The 22,190-nt window shown below is 47.8% G+C and overlaps 1 long non-coding RNA gene across 1 annotated transcript; it reads left to right on the forward strand.

Moving 5' to 3' along the window:
* Window positions 1–725: 725 nt before the first annotated feature.
* On the forward strand, window positions 726–8,851 carry LOC119388840 (uncharacterized). Its single transcript, XR_005182859.2, has 3 exons — window positions 726–787; window positions 4,312–4,368; window positions 8,538–8,851. It is a non-coding gene; the product is annotated as an uncharacterized LOC119388840 (long non-coding RNA).
* Window positions 8,852–22,190: the final 13,339 nt, after the last annotated feature.

Genomic DNA, 22,190 nt, shown 5'->3' on the forward strand with positions numbered 1-22,190 from the left:
ATAAGCGCAACAATAGCCTACCGCTGGCAACAGTCGCATAAGCGCAACGTGCGTGGTCACAACGCTCCACACTATTTTCGACCGCTCTTCACCTAGCTATTTTACCGTCCATGGTAGTCAGTCTTGCTGACGATTTGATAAAAGAAACCCTCGATGTTCGGGGATAAGAGAACCTCTCTATGGTTTAAGAACAATCATTTACAAGTAAGGATGCGAGGTTTACCTAACCTCCACTCTGGAGGCGATGGGTAGCCGATAATGTTGTGGTTGTCAATGGTGCCATTAGGAGCCGCCAAACAGATAGAATGTGCCGCGAATATATGGCGCTGTTCTTTAAAAGGCTATTACAAGCACACTGTGCTTTATCCAGTGAATACTGCATGTAAAGAACTGGTCAAGGACGGCGAAGTGAAATACATAAGATAGCGTCGCAGCAACGCATGAAGCGGACAAGCTTTGCGCCGCCATGTTGGACAATGACGTAATTTCTGTGACATAACTTTGTGCTATAAACTAAGCCGAGTATAAATTTATGTCGTTACCCGCAAGCGAACAATCCAGCATTGCCTTTTGGGGTGCACATTTTTCAGTGCCACTTTTGTTCCCTTAGATACAAAATCACTCATGCTTATTTAAGAGGCTGTCGAATCGCGAAGACGAAGTTATTTTACGTCATCAACATCGGTCCTAGTTGCTTAAGTATGCCATACCTCTTTTGTTTCAGATGCAGATAAATGCGAGAAGCATTGTTAGCGAATGCTTTCTCAGAAACTTCTTGAATTTGTACGTAAGTGTTCCATTGATATTTTTGCGGGCATGCATCACCAACATAGCCTCAGTGCGCTTCACCGGCGTACTTTGTTTTAAAGTGTGATGCTCATGGATGGTTGTCCTCTTTACTGTTCCCGCGCTGATTGGTTATTTCAGAAAGCAACTACAGACTAAGTTCTCCTCGAGAGATGCAGAAGGCAAACTTTAAATCATGTTGACTTCGCGTTTATAAAATAAAAATAAGGTTGCTACGCACTAGCGGTGCCTGAAGGAAGTGCCTTCTTTGTTTCCCTGCGGTTTTCTCTTTCTTTCCTCCTCCCTTTCTTTTTTTCTTTTTCCAGTTCTGTCATTTTTTTCTTTCTTTATTCCTATTTATTTCTATTTTTCTTCCTATTCCTTTCCTTTCTTTTTCTCTCTCTCTATTTCTCACTTGCTTCCTCTTTTTTTAAATTTTTATATATGGTTTTGCCAGCGTTACGCCAAGCGACGACAGGATACGACAGACCGGGCCCCTAAAGAGCTCCGCGCTTAATATCATCATCAAGGCGCTCGAAGAACAAGAGGAAGAAGACTTCTCCTTGGCGCGAGCACGCGCTCAATATGCTACAGATGGCTATGCTATATGTGGTTTTGCCTGCGTTGCGCCAAGAGATGACAGCATACGACAGTCCGAGCCCCTAAAGTGCTCCGCATTAAAAATTCTACATAATAAATATGGCGAGACCGTGGCTTATAGTGGTCACGGCACACTGTTCAGACCATCGAGGCTACCAAAGCGTCCAGGCTAACCGGACCATTAACAAAGCCATTGCAAGGCTGCTGATGATAAGGAATTGCGGCTTAGCTCTGTGTGGTTGGCCTTAAAGCCTTAAAGACGGTGCAGCGTGTCAGCAGTTTTAAAGCTTCTATCCATCACACAGGGCGTGCCGCCAAGATTTTAACCAATCTACTGCAAGGCAATACGTGCACCTATGTAGACGAAGAGACGGATACAAGATTTTTCCGAGGTGGTTCTCAGCTTATGGGAAGCGGTGGGTCAACTATGGGTCATCTTATGGGAGGACACGATAGGTCACCTTCTTGGGAACATACATTAAAAACGAGGGGGAACTCCCCTAAGTCCGCCCGTATTTACATGCAAACTTTGATGACGATGGTCGCGATGTCATTTCACTTATGCAGGAATCTTCAACGAAGCGCAGCCGTGCTTCTTTTCCTCATGTAGCAAAGACCCGATCGTTTGCCTGACATTTCACGAAAGCAGAGAAAAAAATTACACCATCTCCCACTAAAGGGAACCATGTGGGGATGCGAAGCAGCACATGGGGCGACTTCCGTTCCGTTCATCACGGGCACCTTGCCCGATGTTAACGCGTCCTTGCAAGTGGAGCACACTATGAATTCACTGTAGTTGCTGTTGCTGTTCGCCATCACGTGATTGCTGAGAGAGGGTAAGGGCGGAGGACACAGCGTCTTACCCAGCCCCTTACAGAGCCCCGAACGCGATAGCGCGTCCCAGCGTGTTCTGACTAGCATACAACGCGTTGGTTCATCGCGCGTCTGCAGAATGTCGTTCCCCGGCGCCGTCACATGATTGCTGAGAGAGGGTAAGGGCGGAGGACACAGCGTCTTACCCAGCCCCTTACAGAGCCCCGAACGCGATAGCGCGTCCCAGCGTGTTCTGACTAGCATACAACGCGTTGGTTCATCGCGCGTCTGCAGAATGTCGTTCCCCGGCGCCGTCACATGATTGCTGAGAAAGCGTAAGGAGGAGAGGCCACAGCGTCTTACCCAGCCCGTTACACAGGCCCGAACGCGCTAGCGTGTGCCAGCACACATGGTTCCCGAGAGTGTAAGGGGGAGAGGCCACAGCGTCTTACCCAGCCCCTTACACAGGCCCGAACGCGCTAGCGCGTGCCAGCACACGTGGTTCCCGAGCGGACGGTCGCCGATGGAAGGACGGACACAGCCCCGAGCAAAAGCTGCTTCGCATCTAAAATCGAGCCGAACATACACAAACACCTGGGCAGGGTTCTCCAAGTACCATTCTGCACAATATAACTTCTTCAGCAGTGCTATTATCGGGTATTCATATATTTAACGACCGTAAAGAGCTCCTCATAACTTCCAACCCTTCCCTCGAATTGTTCTCAGAATGGAGCAAACTGTGCGCTTCAATCACTTCATCGCTTAAAGAGGTCATGAAGCACTTTTTTGAGCAGTCATCGAATGACCTCAGTATCGGAGTTTATCGCCTCACGAGTCGATTGCCGCAAAAATTTCTCGAATCCGTCAAGAACGAGCGGAGGGTTTTCTCCCGCGCATTAAGCACCTTCTCTCTTCTCTCTTCCTGACGAGAGTGCTCGAAGCTAGACCGGGAGGGATGTCAGCGCACGTCATGACCCTGAGCGCGCGGGATCGAATGCGATCACTCTCTCCCGTTGCGATTCCTGTGCGCGAGTGTGGCTCACTGTGTGATGTTAGCAGACTGTGGAGCGCAGCGCCGCATCAATTTCTGGCACTGCCACTATGGTACATAGTGGCTGTTTGAGGTGTCGATAACTACCTGTGCCTTAGTCGGAAATGGAGAGTTTTGGCTTGGCATGATCATATGGGAAAACAGGTTCGCACTGTATTCCTAGCCTTATATTTGATTTTATTGATGTATAAACAGTATATGAATGACATCAACATAAAGAGATATTGAATTAGCCTAATTAAAATTATTACAAGAGATATAAATGAGCGCATTATAACATTATTTTTGTTGTAATGGAACAGGCATGTCACGCTGATCTCAGCTAGATTGCCGCAGTCACGAAATTTGTTATCGCAAGGGCCGGGACAATGAGAACGCTGGAGTGAGGTGTGGGGGGGGGGGGGGGATGAACAAAATGTCCCGTAATGCTGCCATTTGAAGAACGCATTTCTGAAGGAGACTTGGCGTGAGAATTCGGGAAACATGTAGATACTGATCCCCACAGTGGGTCAAATCGGGACGCCGATATTGAAATATAGACATTTTGTTCCGTGGTTATGTTGCAACACATAGTGAGCACATGGGCTGGCTCGCGAAAACAAATGATTGAAACAAATCCCGTCTTTGTAGCTTACCCGAAGAAAGCGTTATTAGTCGCAGTAGGCGAGTAAATAATCCGAGTACCATTTAGCGGTCACAAACATTTTATCCTACGTGAAGCCGTGAGCAGCTAACGAAACGTAAGCGGGCTGCATGCGGCCCAGGGGCGGTGTGTTTGAGACCCGCGCAATAGAATGTCGAGCGCCTTGAAATAATGATGCGTGAATTTGACGCATTTACAGACAATTCTTCATAGGTAGCGTCTGAAAGGGTTAAATAGTATCGTAATCGTCAGTGAGAAAGTCATGCAAAAAGTAATCCAATGCCAACTAGCATGCGTTGTGTCTATTGCGGTATTGTTTTAAAAGTTGCAGCTTCATTGGGGTCAGGAGGAGGAGGAGGAATAAACTTATTGAAACCAGCAGTTAGTTGGCTACAAAAAAATACCTGCTTCTTTTCAGCCGGGATTCAAGTCAGTAAGAGGCAGTAAAGGACCGTTGCTGTTTGTGGAGCTGGTGGTAAGAGCGCTGCCTTTTCTATACGACATTCCAACCAATGGCACGTCCTCGAGTGTTTCCTCATGCGCGCCACCCACGCGCGAGGAAAAGAATATGAAAAAAAAAATAACTCACAGGCAGGCCCGCAGCCAGGAATTTTTTTCGGGGGGGAAGGCACTTGCTAAAAGCCTTGACAATTTCAGAAAAACGCCTGTTTCCATTATTTATTTTCGGTAAAATACCATGTATCACAAAAATTTCGGGGGGGAGGGGGAGGGGCGGGCCCCCTGGGCCCCCCCCCCCTGGCTACGGGCATGCTCACAGGGTCTCTTATTCATTCGCCTAAGACAACTTGAAGGTGAAAGCCATCTTATTTTTCTTCACAGTCGATTTCTTGATCTTCGGCGCCCTCACCTGAAAGCCTTCTGCACCTCACCTGGTTTTGCACTGCCTCCGTGATCGGCCCACCTTTGACCCAAGCGATGGTGCTATGCGATGACGTCATCATGTGACGTCACGTTATGTGACGGTATGGTGCCATCACAAATTTTGGCGATCTGCGACGTCATTATGACGCCATATGTTGAGACCATCACGTGATGATTTTTTGCATCACTCGTGTGATCCCGTCGCCGCGGCACGACGGTCGACGCCGACGGTCAATTTCGAGTTTGATGAGGCATCTAAAGCTTTCGTTTTAGTAAAGAAAAAATATACAACCGGTACAACATGCAGCCTAATAAAGAGGGAAAGCTCGCTAATAAACTTTGCCGTATTGCATGTCAGAAGCAGGACCTTATCGCGAGGGTCACCGTATATTTCAGAATATTTCTAACCATTCGGGCTTCTTACATGACCTAAGTGAAGTTTTTTTTTACTTCGAAAATAATTTAATGTAGCTTCCGTGCGCAGGACCGAGATAGCGACTTCGAACAAAGCGGCGAAACGCTCTAGCCATTGGTTAGCCTAAAGTGACCAGACGTCCCGATTTAGGCGGGCTGGGGTCCAGCTGTCCCACGAATCTTCTTGAGGGACGGTGTTTTGTCCCGCTTATGGCTGAAAGCCGGCTTGCAATCGTGGGTATCCGGGTTCGCACGTCGTCTCGAAATTTTTATTGCGCGTTATTTATTTATTCTTTTCCTCCTCCTCTCTCCGCCTCCTTTCTCACCGAGCAGACTTTTCGCTTAACGCTCGCCTTCCTGCCTCTTCCCAAGTCCTTGCCTCAGCGCTCCTCTGTTCACTAGGCTTTACTCTCTCCCACCCCAGGCTCCAATCTCCTTCCCCATCACCTCTATCACTCTTCTTCGCCAAGCTGACAACCAAGCTGACAACCACCCGTTTGTAGCACGACGCCACAAAGAAGTCCATGCGGATTTTTCAGAAAGAAAGCTTTTTAGTTGGCGAAAAATTCGTCCTACTCTGCGGAATTTGTCGGCAACCCCAGACCAGGACGAATTTTTCGGTAGCTAGAAGCTTTTTTTCTGAGGAATCCGTATGGATTTCTTTGTGGCCTCGTGCTATAAACGAGTGGTTGCCGATTTTCCCCTTTCTTAACGCTTCGACCACATTGCCGGATTCCGCAGAAGTGATTCGCAATATATGACATATTCTTCCTTCCATCATTCCGCAAACGCCCTTCCCCCTCCCACTTTGCAGTCTGCGAAAAAATATGGTCCATTTAGGTTAACCACGGCGGGTATTGATGCTTGATAAAAGATGAGATTCATTAAAATTGGACGTACACGAACGGTAAGCTGGGAGTGATGTCTGGCCATCTATTCAAATGCCAGCCTAAGCTGCTATCACTCTCTTGCCGAAAAAGACGCCATCATGGCGGCCTAGAGACATCACTAGTAGATCATAACACCACTTATTGCATCGGATGTGGAGAAGTTCACACACCACGATGGCGCAGGCCTGCAACACTGTGAGTGGCTCCACGTAGTAATTAACGAATAAATTCGTACTACGTGGTGTATTTAGTGGACATGCTACTTAACGACAAGTTCGCTGAGAGTATCTCAAGCCAGGCGTTAGAGCCACCGGGAAAAATCTGCCCAGAACAGCCAAAACAGGATTGTTACGGGCACGCGCTCCTTGGTGGAAAAGGAGAGGCCAAGGAGGCAGCTTTCATCGACATATCGAGTTGAGTGCGGCCTACTTTCAGATGGAGAGACCTTGTGAATAGGGACTGTGCCAGAAAATTTGAAAGTTGCCGCTCTTATAGAAGTAAACTAAGAGAAAACCTTTCGTAAAAATCACAGGGTCCCTTGCACAGCACCTAAGACGGCTCGAAGGCGAACACCATCTTCGTTTTCTTCTCAGTCGCCGTATTAGGGAGTTACGTGAACTGCCGGTCATGTGGGCTCCCTAGATGTATTTATCCTGCCCCGCCACCCTCCGAAAGCTTTTTGCACCTAGTGTGATTTCGCACTGCCTCCAGGATCGGAAGCACCTCACCTGGTTTTGCACTGCCTCCGTGATCAGCCCACCTTTCACCAAGCTACGATGTCATGAGATGGCAGTGTAGGCTTATGCCACAGGAGGGAGGGAACGAGATGGCTGAAGCAGACAAGACGCCAGCAGGAAACACGAGCCACGGCTTGACGTGCCAGTGCGAAGTGCCGTCTTTATTTCTTCTCTTGAGGTCGCGCGCTCTCCGGTTTGTTGGCCGCCCAAAGGAGAGCGCTACAACGGCATTATGCGGTGTTACGTCACGTGACGTCACACCAGAAGTTGTGAGGCCATGATGACGTCACAAAATTTTGCGATCTGTGACGTCATGACGACTTCATCAGGTGATGACAATTTTTTGCACCACTCGTCTCCGACGCCGCAGGACGCGAGACGCCGCCGACGACGGGGGACGCCAACGCCGACGGTCAAATTTCGTGTTTAGTGAGGCATATAAGGCTTTCGCCTAAATAACAACTTGTAGTACTGCAGGCGTACGTGACGAAAGTAATTTGGCCTCAATTCTTATAGCCGCATGCGACGTACAGGGGTGTTCAAACGTTCCCCGGCCGCTATCACGTGTAATCCTGCGGAAGCACAGCTTGAGAACCTTTAAACACCCCTGTACATCTAACGAAAGAATCGAAATTGTTCCGGGGGATCGTTTCTTTGTTAGACACAACCAAATCAATTCAACAGACAATTAAGCCAAGGGAGGCATAGGGGAGATTACTTGTTATTTTTAACGGTAGTGTAGTGATTATTGCATGCAGGGAAATGAATCAAAGTGGACGAAAAAAACACCCTTTCAATCGGTGGGGCTCGAGCCCACAACCTTCGAGTTTGAAGTTTGTGAGTCACCAGGATGCCTTTTGACCAAGCCGCCAATGTCCGCACAGAAGGTGTTTACAGTACTTTAATTGAAAGAGACGGTGTTTTGAAAATTCAATTGCTCCCCACGAGTCATTTTGTAAAAGCTACCGCGGAATGCGTAAGCGCACTACACGTGGCTCTGACAGAAAACAAGCTTGCGTCTCAAGAAGAACCTTGCGTTCCTTAATTTTCAATGGCTCTTCATGTGCAGTTTGTTTATTTCGCTTTGTCCTTTATGGCTCGTTTCGTGCATCTCTCCGAACAATTTCGTATGCGGTCGCATATGCAGAGAAATTGAAGCACTGCGTCTAAGCAGGCATACATTCCCATTACTCGTCAAAGCACGCAATAAGTAGGTGAGCTCAGGTTACGTCGCCTAGTATTGCAAGCGATCGACCTATAGTACTTCTTGGCAGAATAAAGATTTCGCGAGGACAAGGCAAAATTGTTTTGCATGATCAGGACATGTCATATTAAAGCCAGCATAGCACTGCTGCTAATTCTTTAGCAGCAGGGGACGCCGAGTGCTGATCGTTTAGCTGCCCGAGCCGACGCTCAGTGACGCCGAGGGCAAAATCCATATGTTCGCACCCACGGCGCAGCAGCGAAGTGCCGCCTCCGAGCAGATCCTGCCGTTCACGCCGCTGATACAAAATGTCATCTCCGCCGCTGAGATATACATGCATGCCTCTCGCCAAACATTTGCCTCCAGAATAAAAACAAATTAACATCTGCACTGAAATTTTGCATTACGCAATAGCGTAATCATCCGTAACTTTTTTTTCTTTTGATTTGACTCACACAGACAAGACCTTTGGAGTGCGCATCTTTATCACATGAATACTTTTCTTGTTTATTCGCAGAGATGCTTCACCACGAACACTGAGCTGCAATTTGAAGATCCTAATGTCACCAGTGCTGCCATGCATTGGCTTTATGAACTTTTGCGGAGCGGCGCATGATGCAACAACGTTAGCGCATATTAAGTTAAAGTAAGACGTTGTCACCTGCTTCTCCTGACCAATGTTTGAAATAAACAAACTGGGCTCAGTGTCTGTAGAAAGTTTATAAATAGAGCGATGGAAGGGGTAAATCAGCGGGGTTTATCTCTAAATGCGTCATGCCTTACGCGATAGTGTGATATCGAATGACGTCAATCGCTCATCTTCCTTGCGTGTGCGGTATCGTAAATAAATAAATAAATAAATTAATAAATAAATAAATAAATAAATAAATCTGGAGGCGACCCTAATTCTTGACGTAAGTATTTGATAGTGGCACTCGTATGTCGGCCTCAAGGTTGTCTTTCGCGCACCACCGAAGCGGATCTCAGTGGCCGCGTAGAAATAAGCGCGTGGTTGTGATCTTCTCCGCCAGTTGCTGCAACGATGCTACCTGCTTACGAGAAAAGCATCTGCTCTTTCAGCGATGTCATTCAATCAATTTTCATTAACTATCCTGAGTGTTAATTGGCCTTTACCCTCCGATATCTTATGTATCCAATGCAACTCTTAACTTGAACGAGAACCGTCGATTTCGTACCAGTTGTATTTTTAAAAGAATTTTTTTAGACTCCAATGAGGACGCGGCTGAAAACCCTGACCATATAAGTGGCTCCCCTTCTAACGCGCAATACCGTGAAAAATATTGTCGCCGTTTATATGCCGGGCAATTTCAGAGCGCAGCTCCTAAACGCCGCTTCGCGCATTCCCGGCGCCGTCGTTGGCGTAACTGAGCGAACGATCTCTCGACGTACATAGAGTGGGAAGTGTTGTGGATAATGAATAACACTGATAGCGAAGAGAGAAAGAGAGAAAGAAAGAAAGAAAACAAGAAAAAGTAGAGTAAGGAGACTGATGGGGCAGTGGAGGATGAGAGTAGCGATCGAGGGTGCACGAGCGGAGGTCTGTCCACAGTGTTTAAAAGGTGGTGCCATGGTAGCACGTCATCGTCCTTTCGCCTAAGATTTCATAGGTTAGGCATGTGGTGAGCGCGTCAGCCGGCACTATAACTGGAAACCAAATGGGGCACGAGCGAAGGTCTGTCAGCTGAGACTTCTATTGACGCCATCGAAGGTCTGTCGCTTAGTCGCCGTCTTCGCCATGTTTGCGCAACAGGCCGCCGGCGTGAACGACCACCCACGTTGGTATTGGTCTTTGGATCCATGGATCAGTTAATCGTTCAGTGTGTGAAGAAGACGCGTCGCCGGTCAGAACTATCGCCACTGCTCGGCGTGCTTGGTGTGGCTCAGCTCGATCGCCTCGCGCTGCTCGTCGCTGGCGTCTTTCTGGACGGTGCTCTGCCCTGACTCGCTGTGTTTGTTCATTGAGTCACTACAGCAACGCACCGCCAATAAAATTCTTCACTCTCTGCACGAAGGAAAATTTTTTCACAGAATGTGTTTTATGCAGGGGTCCGCCAAGACTCCATTGACGTATTTCCGTCACGGAAATACATCAGTAAATTACAAATGACAAAGAAAATTTAAAAGAAAAAAGTCACAGCTTCGCCGCAAGGGCGAAGCAATGAATGCGATAGCAAGAAACTAATGCTATACGAAGTGAGGCTCGCCAATGGATACTCTCAGTTTGAACAGCGCTCCTGTTGCAAAGGCGGCCGAAGCAGCGAAGGAAACTAGCGTGCTTCAAGTGTCGAGCTGTGACACTTGATAGTTCGCGCTCATCTTCTGTTGGTTCGTTTAGCGGCGTCCCTTGAGCTCGAGTGACTTTCGTACGCTCCGTAACATGAGCGCGGACATCACGGTGAAAGCGTGCAACATCCATCTTCCCCTCAGCACGAGAAAACCGCGCGAGCAGACAGCGGAAGCGCAAGGTTCTCCCTGCGCAAACATAACAAGAAGCGAGCGCGCTCGCCGACGACTTTTAAATCCACCCGTCGCGCTCCTAAAGCCATCTCGCTGGTAATGAAGAAACGCTTATAAGCGCCTAGCGTCTCTGAGTCCGTCCAGCGGTAAATGGTGTGTATATAACGCTCGCCGTTAGCTACGTGGAGGATCTGCGTTTCGTGGCGTAGTGGATAGCGCCACTCGCTGCGGAGCAAGAGGTCCCTGGTTCGATTCCGCGCTTCGGAAGCATTTTTCTGAATTATTTTTCTTTGGGGCTTTTATATATATATATACATACTTACACATATACGGTGCATGACGGGCGACGGCGACGGCAAAATTCAGCCGAGACTGTCCATATAATTGCTATCGCAATAAAGGTTTCGCTGATTTGGATGACCTGGGAGTCCGACCCACGACCTCCCGATCCTCGACGAGAGGGGCCAGGCGTTCTTGGTACTGTGCCACCGACGCTCACGCATGGGGCTTTGCAAACGCGCCTTATATCTCTCATACCTTCTTCCTTTCACAGTGACCTTGTTGGCCGAGGGGGGCGGTGTCGCCGTCTGTGATCAGTGAAGTACTTCATCATTACATTAACTAGCGCCGACAGCGAGCGCTTCGGTAGTTTCCGCTTTCGGTGCAGCGAGAGAGCCGCCAGCGAGCGGAACGCCTTCTCGCGTTCACGGCTCAAGCTACGATCTCTTCCTCTGGGTTTACTGAAGCGCTGTGTGGTATTTGAATGAGCACAGGCGTAGGTTACCCTAATACTGGCGAGCGCACACATTGGCGTTTCTCTCCTCAAATGACGTCGCTTTGAACAAGTGCGTATCTAGTACCAGTGTTTATTATGTGCATGTAGATGCTATCTCAGCGCGGGGTTCTGTATACGCTGTGTCCAGGTGTACTTGAACTACTTCCACTACCCCAAGAGTTAAATCGTGATCTTTGGTCTTAATCGTGGGGATGGAGATGCGCCACCAGGCATCAACGTGGGTGCATCCACGCCAAGCGATGCTATAGCTGCCAAACACCAATTGACATTGTGCAAGCTTTTATACACCAATGTACAATGAACTATACTACTGAGAAAACACGGCTCACTTTCGTGTTATACCGATTCCTATGACGGAGGGATAAAACATGTTTTCTTTTTTTCTGTGTGTATCGTTGACACCGTATTTACTGTGCCTAAGAGAAGCTATCGAAATAAAAAAAAAGATTGCCTTGTGCTCGTTTATATGAGATTAATCTTAATATATTCTCGGAGATCTGGACGAGTTCATCTTCTGACACAAAGATCCATCCTGATTATGGCACTTGTATTCTGAATAAAAACCAACGAAGGCAAAAGTTACCGTTAGTTAGATTTTGTATGCGATATAGTTAAAGAGCTCGTTTCGCACGAAATACGGTGTTGACGCTGTAGGCCTGGGCTTAACGCGCACGACGTAGTGAAGGCATGGCATCCAGCTCAAGCATCTTAACTGTGGAAGTCATGGAGATCTCTTCAGAGGAAGATATCGGATGGATGACAGCCATCAATCGCCGCAGTAGACGGGCAAAAGCCGTTGGCGGCAAATCAGTGGCCATAAAAGATATCAAGAGCGGCAGGAAGGGTAGTCGCCGCAAGCCCACCTTGCAGAACGTGCTTAAGCGCGTCGCCACCGCCTCCAGGATCCCGATGTTACCAACAGATAACATCAAGAAAATTTTCCGTCCACGAGGCGGCCTCTACCTTAGAAAGTTCAGCCTGGTACATCTCTCTAGAGCACTGGCCATGTCGGCAGCTTTAGCGCCGGAAGATACGACGGAGGACACGTGCTGTCCGAACGGCTATCAATACATTTTGGTGGCGTCGACTGCGTGGGAAGAAAAAGCGAGATCTTACTCCAAGGTACGCAAGATACATACGAAGGATGGACCCTTCGAAGAGGCGGCCTACACCGCAGCAGGAGAAGATACATGCAAGGGGGTTTGTTCGTGGTATCGACCTGGAGGTCAGCGACGCGGAACTGAGAACCCTTTTCGTCAATCATCGAAATCTGGGCCTCGCCGAGGTTCGTGGGACCAAGCAAACTACAACAGTGGTGTTACTTTTTGAGGGACAAAGAGTGCCAGAACGCGATATTTTGGGTAACGTACTCGTGTCCTGCTAACCCTACCGACGACAGATAGACGCGTGGTACGGCTGTGGTGAGATCACCGTCAGTGAAATCAACGTCGGAAAGAACGCTGCGCACAGGTAGCACATCAGTGACGACAGCGACGATTTCCAGCGCAAAGGGATGATGCATGGAAATGGCGCTACCCTGCGCTCTCGCACGAGAGGGCGCTCCTGCTCACGAGGACGCTCCCACTTCAGATGACGCTGTCGATCCAAAGGATAAACCAGCTCCGGAGAATCTTCTGGTGTCGACTGGCCAGCTCGAGGGCCTGGGACAAGATAGAGGTCCCATTTACAGTGAACCGCAAGCGCAACCTGGGCCGACAGAGTCAAAAACAGTAGGGCACAGCCTCATTGTAAGACGAATCTCAGAATATTGACATTAGAATCCGAAAATAAGAAATTGAGGCAAGAACTGTCTGAGCTCAGGAAAGCTCTCATATCATTTAAAGAAGAGTCAGAAACACCCCGTAGTCAGATAGAGGCACCGACTCCGAAACCCTTGGTCGGCAAACCCAAACGTAAAGCCCCCCCCCCACCATTTTCCATTAGCAAAACAGGGAGGAAGAGTGAGAAACCACTGAGGCAGAAGAGATGGCAGAACGCGAGGCACCCCCCAAGACCAATAGTTAGAAATAGCCGCTAGGTTAGCAACAATAGACACGACTGTGGCGAAAATCATGGAGCTAATCACCAATCTAGATGCTAGAGTTGGTCAACTAGAAAGGCCCAAGGTTAAGGCCTACGCAAACGCAGCGGCTGAATCGGCAGTCCAAGGAGAGATAAACGGTAAGCCTGAGCGCAGACTCTAGGTGTTCGGGCAGTCAACCCATGTCATCACAATGGCTGCGAATGATAGCAATAACATTAAATCTGGCAGTCGAATTGTGCGAGTTTCCGAAGGCGCGAGGCTCCCCTGCAGCAGCTCATTAGATCGATCAATGTTAACCCGCACGTTATGCTCTTGCAAGAAACACTGGCTAACGTGGATATCTCTCTGCCGGGCTACAGACCCGAAACCTTGATCATTCCAGGGCCTCGTGGAAAAGCGGCTTTGGCTAGAAAGAGTACATCCTACGAACCTCACGAGCTACCCAAGTAAAAGGTTGGTCTATCATCTTGAAAAACAAGAAGACAGCTAACCTGTTTATAGCTAACATATGTAGCTCTCCGGCAGATAGGAAAAAACGATTTCGAGACCTTCTTGGCTCGCATATGCAATAATACAGACACAGCCCCACTCGTGGTGGCAGAGGACTTCAACGCTTCCAAGAAAGAATGGGGCTATGATCGTCAGACCGTCAAGGGTACTAATTTGGAAACCTCCGCCAGCGAGTTAAATTTTGCTTTTATTACAGACGTTAATTCTCCACGAGAACTGACACCTCCACTACCAGAGATCAACCCCGGATCTAACATTCCTTGGGGAATTGAAGGCTGGTGGGCCAATCTCCAGGAAAAATTTAGGAAGTGATCACTACATAAGTAAGGTATTCTTACAAACACAACCACCACCGTTAAGGAAATATGAGTACGTGGACTGGGATCTCTTTCGTAAGTTACTTAAGAAAACCAGCATAGATGGCAAATATTATGAGAAGCTTGTAGGACAGCTAAATGTAGCAATTACGAAAGCTATTAAATCACTCTCAATAGAAATCGAAGCCCCAAACTTGGACCTCCAAACTAGCTCATATACTGGAGGTGAAGAAGTCTCCTAACCAGATGGAAGGCTCACAGACTTAATCAAAAACTTAGAGCCAGGACTGCCAAAGTTAATCCTGATATTGAAAGCTACGTGGCCCAACTCTCACGTCATCAATTGAATGAATCTTGCTCATAAACAGACGGCAGAATGCGCAGAGGAGGCAAATGGAAACTATTAAAGAGTCTCCTTAACGATAAGCTATCCAGAGGTACTAAAAACCTCGACGTAAATAGACTCGTCAGTAAGCAGATAGCTATAGGGCGCACAGAAATTGAGGTCGCAAACGACCTCGCATGCATGTACCTGCCACTTAAAAATGAAATTGAGAACAAAGGAGAAATACACGAACGTTACTCCGGACTATTGCAACTTAGTGATTTCACTACAGCCGCGGTAAGGCACATACTCTAAATTTAAATGGCAGATCTGCCCCAGGTCCGGATGGCATCACAAACAAGCTTTTGCAAAACCTGAACGACGATGCCATAGAAATAATCATCTCAAAATTGCAGTCTCTGAAAATGCTGCACGATCCCGCCAGTGTGGAGGGAGGCGAAGGTGACGTTTATAACGAAAGCCGGTAGACCATTAACAAAAGGCAACCTCAGGCCCATATCACTTACATCATGTATGGGCAAGGTAGCCGAACAAGCTATTCATAGCAGGATAGTACAACACATAGAAAAGAGTAAGCTCTTGAGGCACAATCTCATAGGTTTCGGAAGAAGACGTTATTAACACAGGACGCGACGTTCATGATCAAATGTGCTGTTATTGATGACCCTAGCAGGGACGTAAAGGGCATCGTAGGTCTGGTTCTTACTAAAGCATTTGAAACACAAACATACACTAAATGAAATCTCAACCTTGAACCTGGGAGGCAACTTTTACAATTATGTGAGGTCCTTTCAAGCTAATCGGATGGCTCGGGTCAAACTCGGTACAGCCACAGGGGTCCACACAATTTAGGCAACCTAGGCACACCACAAGGTTCACTATTAAGAATTACTCAGCCGGCTCCGTCTCAATACAAACCCACAGGTTACTTCTGAATAGTCTTAAAGGGGTCATGAAGCACCCCTTGGGCTGATTGAAAAAACACATCCTGCGGAAAGCTGACACGGCTATGAACTGCTCTGCCAAATATTACAGTCGTGCGCGCCGCGTAATGGCCACATGCGGAGCGCGAAGTTGCCGTTTCCCCAGGCACCCTCTTTTCAAACAGAGGCCGGTTCTCACTCTCGTCGGTGGGCGGGGCGTCTGTCCGCTGTACGTCGCAAGAGACATAGCATGCTTATTGGCCGATAGCCGACGTAAATCGAGAGCGGCGTTCGGATCAGATGCGCTTCTTGCCGCGGGGTGCCGCCACTTGCCGGCGCCGCACTCCTCAGTACACGGTAGCCGCACTCGCGCAAGCGAATCACAGCGGGAGAGCGATCGCGTTTCATGACGCGCGCTGGCGTAACTTCTTCCCCCATGCCATCCCTCCCTGTCTAGCTTCCAGTGCGCTCGTCGGCACGAGAAAAGAGAGAAAGCGCTGGAGCGTGCGCCAAACCCCCGTAACTCCGCTGATTCTTGACGGATTCGAGAAATTTTTGCGGCAATCGATTCGGGAGGCAGTACACTCCGATACTGAGGCCATTAGATCATACTTGGAAAAGTGGTTCATGACCCCTTTAATATTCATAATTGTGAGAAAGTGGATAGCTCACCTACCCTCTCCTGGTTCCTGGCTCATCAGGGCCACTCGGTCAGCCCCACAATCCTTACGAGCAAGGTAACCCTGCTGTGCGAGAACTCCCACGCCCCGCGCTAGATCAGGGACTGCCCCAGAATGACGGCGGCTCCCACAAAGAATCGCTTAGTACTTTTCACGAGATCACCCACTCCACTATAGAGGACGGCACTGACATCATTCCTTGAGCAATGAATGATGTCATGTGAAGACGTCATCATATGACAACATGTTATGTGACGTCATCAGGTAAGTCATCTGGGGTTAAGTGGTGCTGTATGGACCGCTTTCGTGGTGACACCAACGGGGCCGGCAATCACATTTCGCGTTAAAGCTGAAATTTGGGCTGGTTGGTCTTGACTTAAATACGCATTTGGTGCAACTCGGGTGGTTGGGAAGGGGTCGTGACCAGATACGACGTGAGATCTGTGAGGCCATGTATATAAACAGGGAGGCGGATAGGTGTGTAGTGTGCCCTCAATTGTCCTAACGAAAAAGGAGATTGGCTTCTTGGAAGGGCGCATGCGCGACGGCGTAGCTTGGCACGTGCAGCTTGATGCGAAGGCAGAATGGTGACGTTTCCATCAGTTTAGATGTTGTTTTACACTTTACGTGTCACGTGTCCAGAGTAAAATTTTCAGTTGAAGTCTAGCGGTCGTCCTGTGTGCTTCTTTTCTCTGTCCTTGTTTTTGTTCCGCTATATTATGTATTTAACACATTTCGCGTTTCATGAGGCATCACCTTAATAACGCTATCGCGTTCCACTCTTAAATGCTAAGCTTAAGCGTTTTCCAAATCTTCTTTAGAAGTATACGTATAGATTTGTTCATTCGCTTTACATAACGTATCCATCGTAAAAAAGCGCAAAAAAGGGGGCGCAGCATACACGAAGGTAAGGACAAGAACAAGCGCCATGAGTTTACGTTCTTGCCCTGTTCTTACGATGGAATTCATGACAACTGGCCTAGCTTAGTACGCTTCAGGATGAAGGAGTTCAAGGATTACCTCAAGTGGTGTATTTCGGTAAGGAATACATTGTCTTTGCAGAGACCTGACAGTCGTTGGCATAACGTTCGGCGTAGTAGTCTATCTATTAGGCCCTTCTACTATTTATCATTAAATGTTAAACCACTCTTGTGAAAAATGTAAAGGCAAAGAAGAATAGACGTCATTAATAAATAGTGCGGCGACAGGCGTACGTTCAGATACAGTAACGTTTCTCTGATATACTGAGTTGCCGGGAAAATGTGGCAAACAACGTCGACGCTTCTATAAAGGTAATGAATTTCAGGGAGCTCAGCACTAGACATTCTAATAGGCAAAATAATATTGCTGAAGCTACAGCTACGCCTCGATCACTGCTGTCAGGCTAGACGTCCAGCGAAAAGCGGCGGCTATGGAGGTCATCTTGAACAATCAGCGGCAGTTGGGTAAACAAGGATGGCGGTCAGTGCTCCAGCCTACCCTGCGATGCTCAGAGCAGTGGCAGCCGATAACTCTGTTACCCGAGCTGTCAGCAAATCCTAACGATGCTGACGCTATGGCTGGTTGTCGTGTTGGTGACGCTGTTGTTTCCTGTTACGTCGACTCTGAACGTGTGCGCGAAGCCTCCAGGTAATGTGTTTCATCAATGCTAGCGCTACAACATTTAATTGGAGTTGGAGGGTGCTACATCGGTGCTAGCAATGTAAGGATCTGAACTAGCAATGTAAGGATCCTTTGGCTCAGAGGATCTTCGAATCGCTGGACATAAAAACCGAATGAAAAAGAACAGAGGCGGGTAGTAAATATGTCTATTTTTAACTCGAAACCCATCACTTCTTTAAAAAATTTCATCTCTAGATGCCGCATGTTCAGATGTGTTTGTTGCCGGCTTAACCACCTTCATCGTCCTATGGTGAGGTGGCCGGTCCAATAAAACATCAGTGAAATGACCCATTTCGTGTACCGACGAGGGCGAGACAACTACACTTTTTGAAAAGATGACAGGCGCGATTATTTCGACGGCTCTCTAATGGCACATGAAGTTCAGAGTACCACTTACGACTTTTTCTGTCCTGCACTAACAAAGCTTCACTACTCAAGGTCGTAAAACATATTCTAAAACCACGTTTATTATAATAGAAGCTCCTCTGACGCGCTTGTTGATAGTTTCTCGTGCTATGGTTAACTGTGCCTTAGGTGAACTTCTTTCGCTCGTGAGTAATAAGCGCTACAGTTCGTCATGCCGCGCAGGTAGTTGGACCCTCCTGTTACCCATTTTTTTGCTAACATAAAGCGGTACGTAATGGGAAGCGGGTGCTGAAAAAGCAGTGAGGGAGAGAGGGGATATGAGTCAGTGTAAATAACGATAGAACCCTTCGATACGAAAAACAGTTCAGGAAACAAAGTATGATAAATGGAGTTAAGGTACAAGATAGAAGGAAAAACGCAATATTTAACTGTTGCGAGTTAACCTCACACAACATTCATATCAAGCCTACATCAAGCCTAGAACAGGCTGTCGAAAGACTCTTCTTCAATGAAGAATAGTGGCCTTTTTTCCATACAGTACAATACCGAGCATTTATGACCCTCTTATCCTAAAGGAGCCACTCAGACGATGAACGTGACTGCCGCCTCGCAGCCTTAACTTAGCAAGAAGGGGTGACTGTTGGCTATTCTGACGCGCAAAACACGGCTATTTGAGCTATTTGAGAATGCCGTGCAGAGGCACGGACGGCAGAAAACGTTTCCATGGTGGTCTAGTGGCTATGATGCTCGAGGGCTGACCCGAAGACCGCGGGATTGAATCCCCGCCCGTGGCGGCCGCATTTCGATGGAGGCGAATGCTTCGGGCCAGTGTACGTAGACTCAGGGCACGTTTAAAAAATATAGGCGTAAAGAAGTAATATAGTCTCTCTAGCAGGCCAATGCCACGTGAAATATTCAACAGAGCCTTCACTCACTCTTCACTTGTTCTAACTTCTAAGACCTCTAGCTATCGACATTTAGCTATTGGCGTAAGGCATCTAGCTGTTGGCCTCTAGCGATAGCCTGTGCGCGTTGCAACGAGGAAAGCGGCAAAGAATGTGTTGAATAATTTCCTAGTTGCCCCAGTAATTTCGAGCATCTGTATCATTCCTACCGATTAGGAAAACGAACACCAGAGCAGCATTGATGTCTGGCAGTTCTGCAAGCGCCAATGACGTAATTCATTGGGAATGACGAATGTACTTGGAAAGGTGGGAGCCCGTGCAAACCGCGGCACCTTACACGTTCTCCTGTATACGTGTGACGTATTTATACCCGTTTACTCTCAGAAACTTTCGATATGCGTAGACGAGATATTCTGTACGCAGCGAGGCGACATGATGTACACATTGAGGCACTCGCGTGCTCTAAGCTCCCTTTGAGTATTTGGTGCGACATCGTCACGGTAATCCAAAGTGGACCGCACGCCGGTCCTCAGATATGAAAGTGCCTCTTTGTTACGGGTGGATTGTGCGCTGTGTGCAAGCGTGCCACACTCTTCGCTCACTACCTATGATCACCATCTATGCTTATTATCGGCTCTCATCGTTCGGACGAAACCGTATTCGCGTGAGGCCAGCATTATAAGTCAGTGATGAAACCACAGTTGGTTTTTATATCTGTCCATAACCCAGTTCCACTAAAGTGCGCCTAACCACCATTTTTTTCAGCTGCAGTTCAGAATCCTCAAGGTGAGAGAGAGGTTTCTTATGACAGAAAAGCTGAGAGGTCGGCCTGAGTGAATTTTCTTGCCCGCTATTCAGCGTTAGGAGTGTAGAGGGGGTGATAAAGGAGGAGACAGAAGGCGTTAATGATGAGGAGGAAGATGGCGATCAAGCCAAAACCATGAATTCCAAAAACTATTTACAGTCTCTTGTCCAGTTCCGTCTGGGCGCAAAAACTTCTTCACTGCTTTCAGAATATGGCGCTTATGATGAGGTGGAGGTCCCCACATAACTTTTAAGAGCGGAGACTTGTCGTAACAGGCCATAACAAGAATAGCAATGCTTAAAGTCGGTTTAAAATGAACGAACAAGGTCTAAATATCATAATTAGCAGAAGTAACGAAGAAGTATCCGCAATAATTAACTAAAAATTGCTAATAACGGTTCGGAAACCTGCGGCTGACTCTGAGGCAGCGCAACAGAGGGCGCCACCACCTCGCCAAGCGAGGGAATGCCCCTCCTCTACGCTTCGCCGGCGCTTCGTCACTACATCTCATGGGGGAAATGATCTGGCGCAACTAGGTGCAGACGACGCGTATCTCAACTGCCGTAACAGGCAGGAAGTCGATAAAGTGCAGAAAAATGTAGCGAACATGTCGCACACCATGTCACACCAGATTCTACTTGTGCCACACCAGGTTCTACTTGTGCCAGGGAAACCCTACATGCTTACTTCAAACATTGGCGTCATCGATGCTTTGGTAAACGGAGCAGTGGGAAATCTACGAACGGGAATCCCTGGGTGCCCGTGCGACGCATTTCCTCAGGTTCGCAGTAGTGGAGCTGCCATACGTTTTTTCTGACTTTTGTTGCTTCATAGATTTCAACAAGAAGGGGGCGATTGGTTTTCTTTGCGTGATATATCGCGGACAGGCGCACAAGAGGTGCTCAGCAGTCGCAGTAATGCCACATAGTTCTCAATTCAGACTCTCTGCACGGCCGATGGGGTGTAGGTAACAACGAATGAAACGCCACAGCTAGTTGCAGTCTGTGCAGTAAGCTTGTCCTGCACTTCCACGGTTGTGGTTTTCTAACGTGCATGTCTAGGTCGAGTCCGCAAGGACGGCGGTGACGCTTACTTGGTAAAGAGCAATATGCTGCCAGTAGTTCGCAGACGAGTGGATACGCAACGGCGTCAGTGTCCGGTCGTGAAAATGCGATGGACAATATGTGACGTTAACTGGGCCATCTGTGAAGCACGTTCGTGGCTGTAGACTATCCTCCATTGTAAACCCAATGCTTCATACGGTGGAAAATTAGGGCAATTAAGACCCTCCCTGAATGAAAACCTTGTACGAAACCTTCCAGGTATTGGGCAGCCGATTGATGCGTTCTCGCAATTCACCGGGAAGTTACATAACTGGACACTGTTTTGCAACTTGCGACAGATATAATAGAGCTCATTCTAGACAAGCATAGACTCCAACTGGCCAAAGAATACTAACATTGAATAATTGCCGTATCTCTGCTGTATGGACTAACCTTACTGAAAATTTATCATAATCCGTGCACCGGGATCCTTCCCCAGATACCACAGTCTGTAACTCTGGCTCATGAATAACGCCGCTATGATGACTTAACACAAATATCCCAAGATGCGGAAATGGCGTCCTTCCCGTAGTTCGGTTGTTGAAGCCTGGTCGACTCACGCCTCGCGCTATTCATTGATATATTAATTTCACAAAATGGCAGAAACATTTCTTGCTTTCGGCTTAGCGGTGCGCAGGCTTATATAACACCGAAGTTTCCATCGTAAGTGAGCAACACTATATAGTATGCTCTGGCGCAGCTATGTCAAGATGCTGAAGGTGCTGAGGCGACATCCAAAGTGCTGGTAGACTGCGCAGCCGATGTGATTATCAACTTACAGGGCAAACGCTAGCCTCCTCGCAAAGGTGGGTGACCATCGCCAACACATAACTACCCGAATTTTCTTTCTCAATGAGCATGATGCACATAGTTTTTTTCCCAGCAAAACGCCGCCGACATTGCTAACATTCGCGCTGGCAGATATACAGTGTTTTAAACCTTAACGTGAAGTCCAGAGTCGGATGGAAACCCATCTGGCCGAGAAAATACATGAGGACAATAAAAAGAACACCAACCACGAATAAAGCAACATAAAAGCAAGACGCGTCGCAAGCCTTCTTTCGCTCCCGTGCAGGAGCCGGAACGTCTTGCTTTTATGTTGTCTTTATTTCTGGTCGGTGTTTATTTTTATCATCCTGAAACCTTAACGTGGAAAAATATTGCAGAAAACTGATTTTTCATATTATTGTTCCGCAGAAGAACAATGCACTTCTGGTGCAGCTTGTCATGTCCAT

Source organism: Rhipicephalus sanguineus, chromosome 4 (genome assembly GCF_013339695.2).
Source record: "Rhipicephalus sanguineus isolate Rsan-2018 chromosome 4, BIME_Rsan_1.4, whole genome shotgun sequence".
Lineage (NCBI taxonomy): Eukaryota > Metazoa > Arthropoda > Arachnida > Ixodida > Ixodidae > Rhipicephalus > Rhipicephalus sanguineus.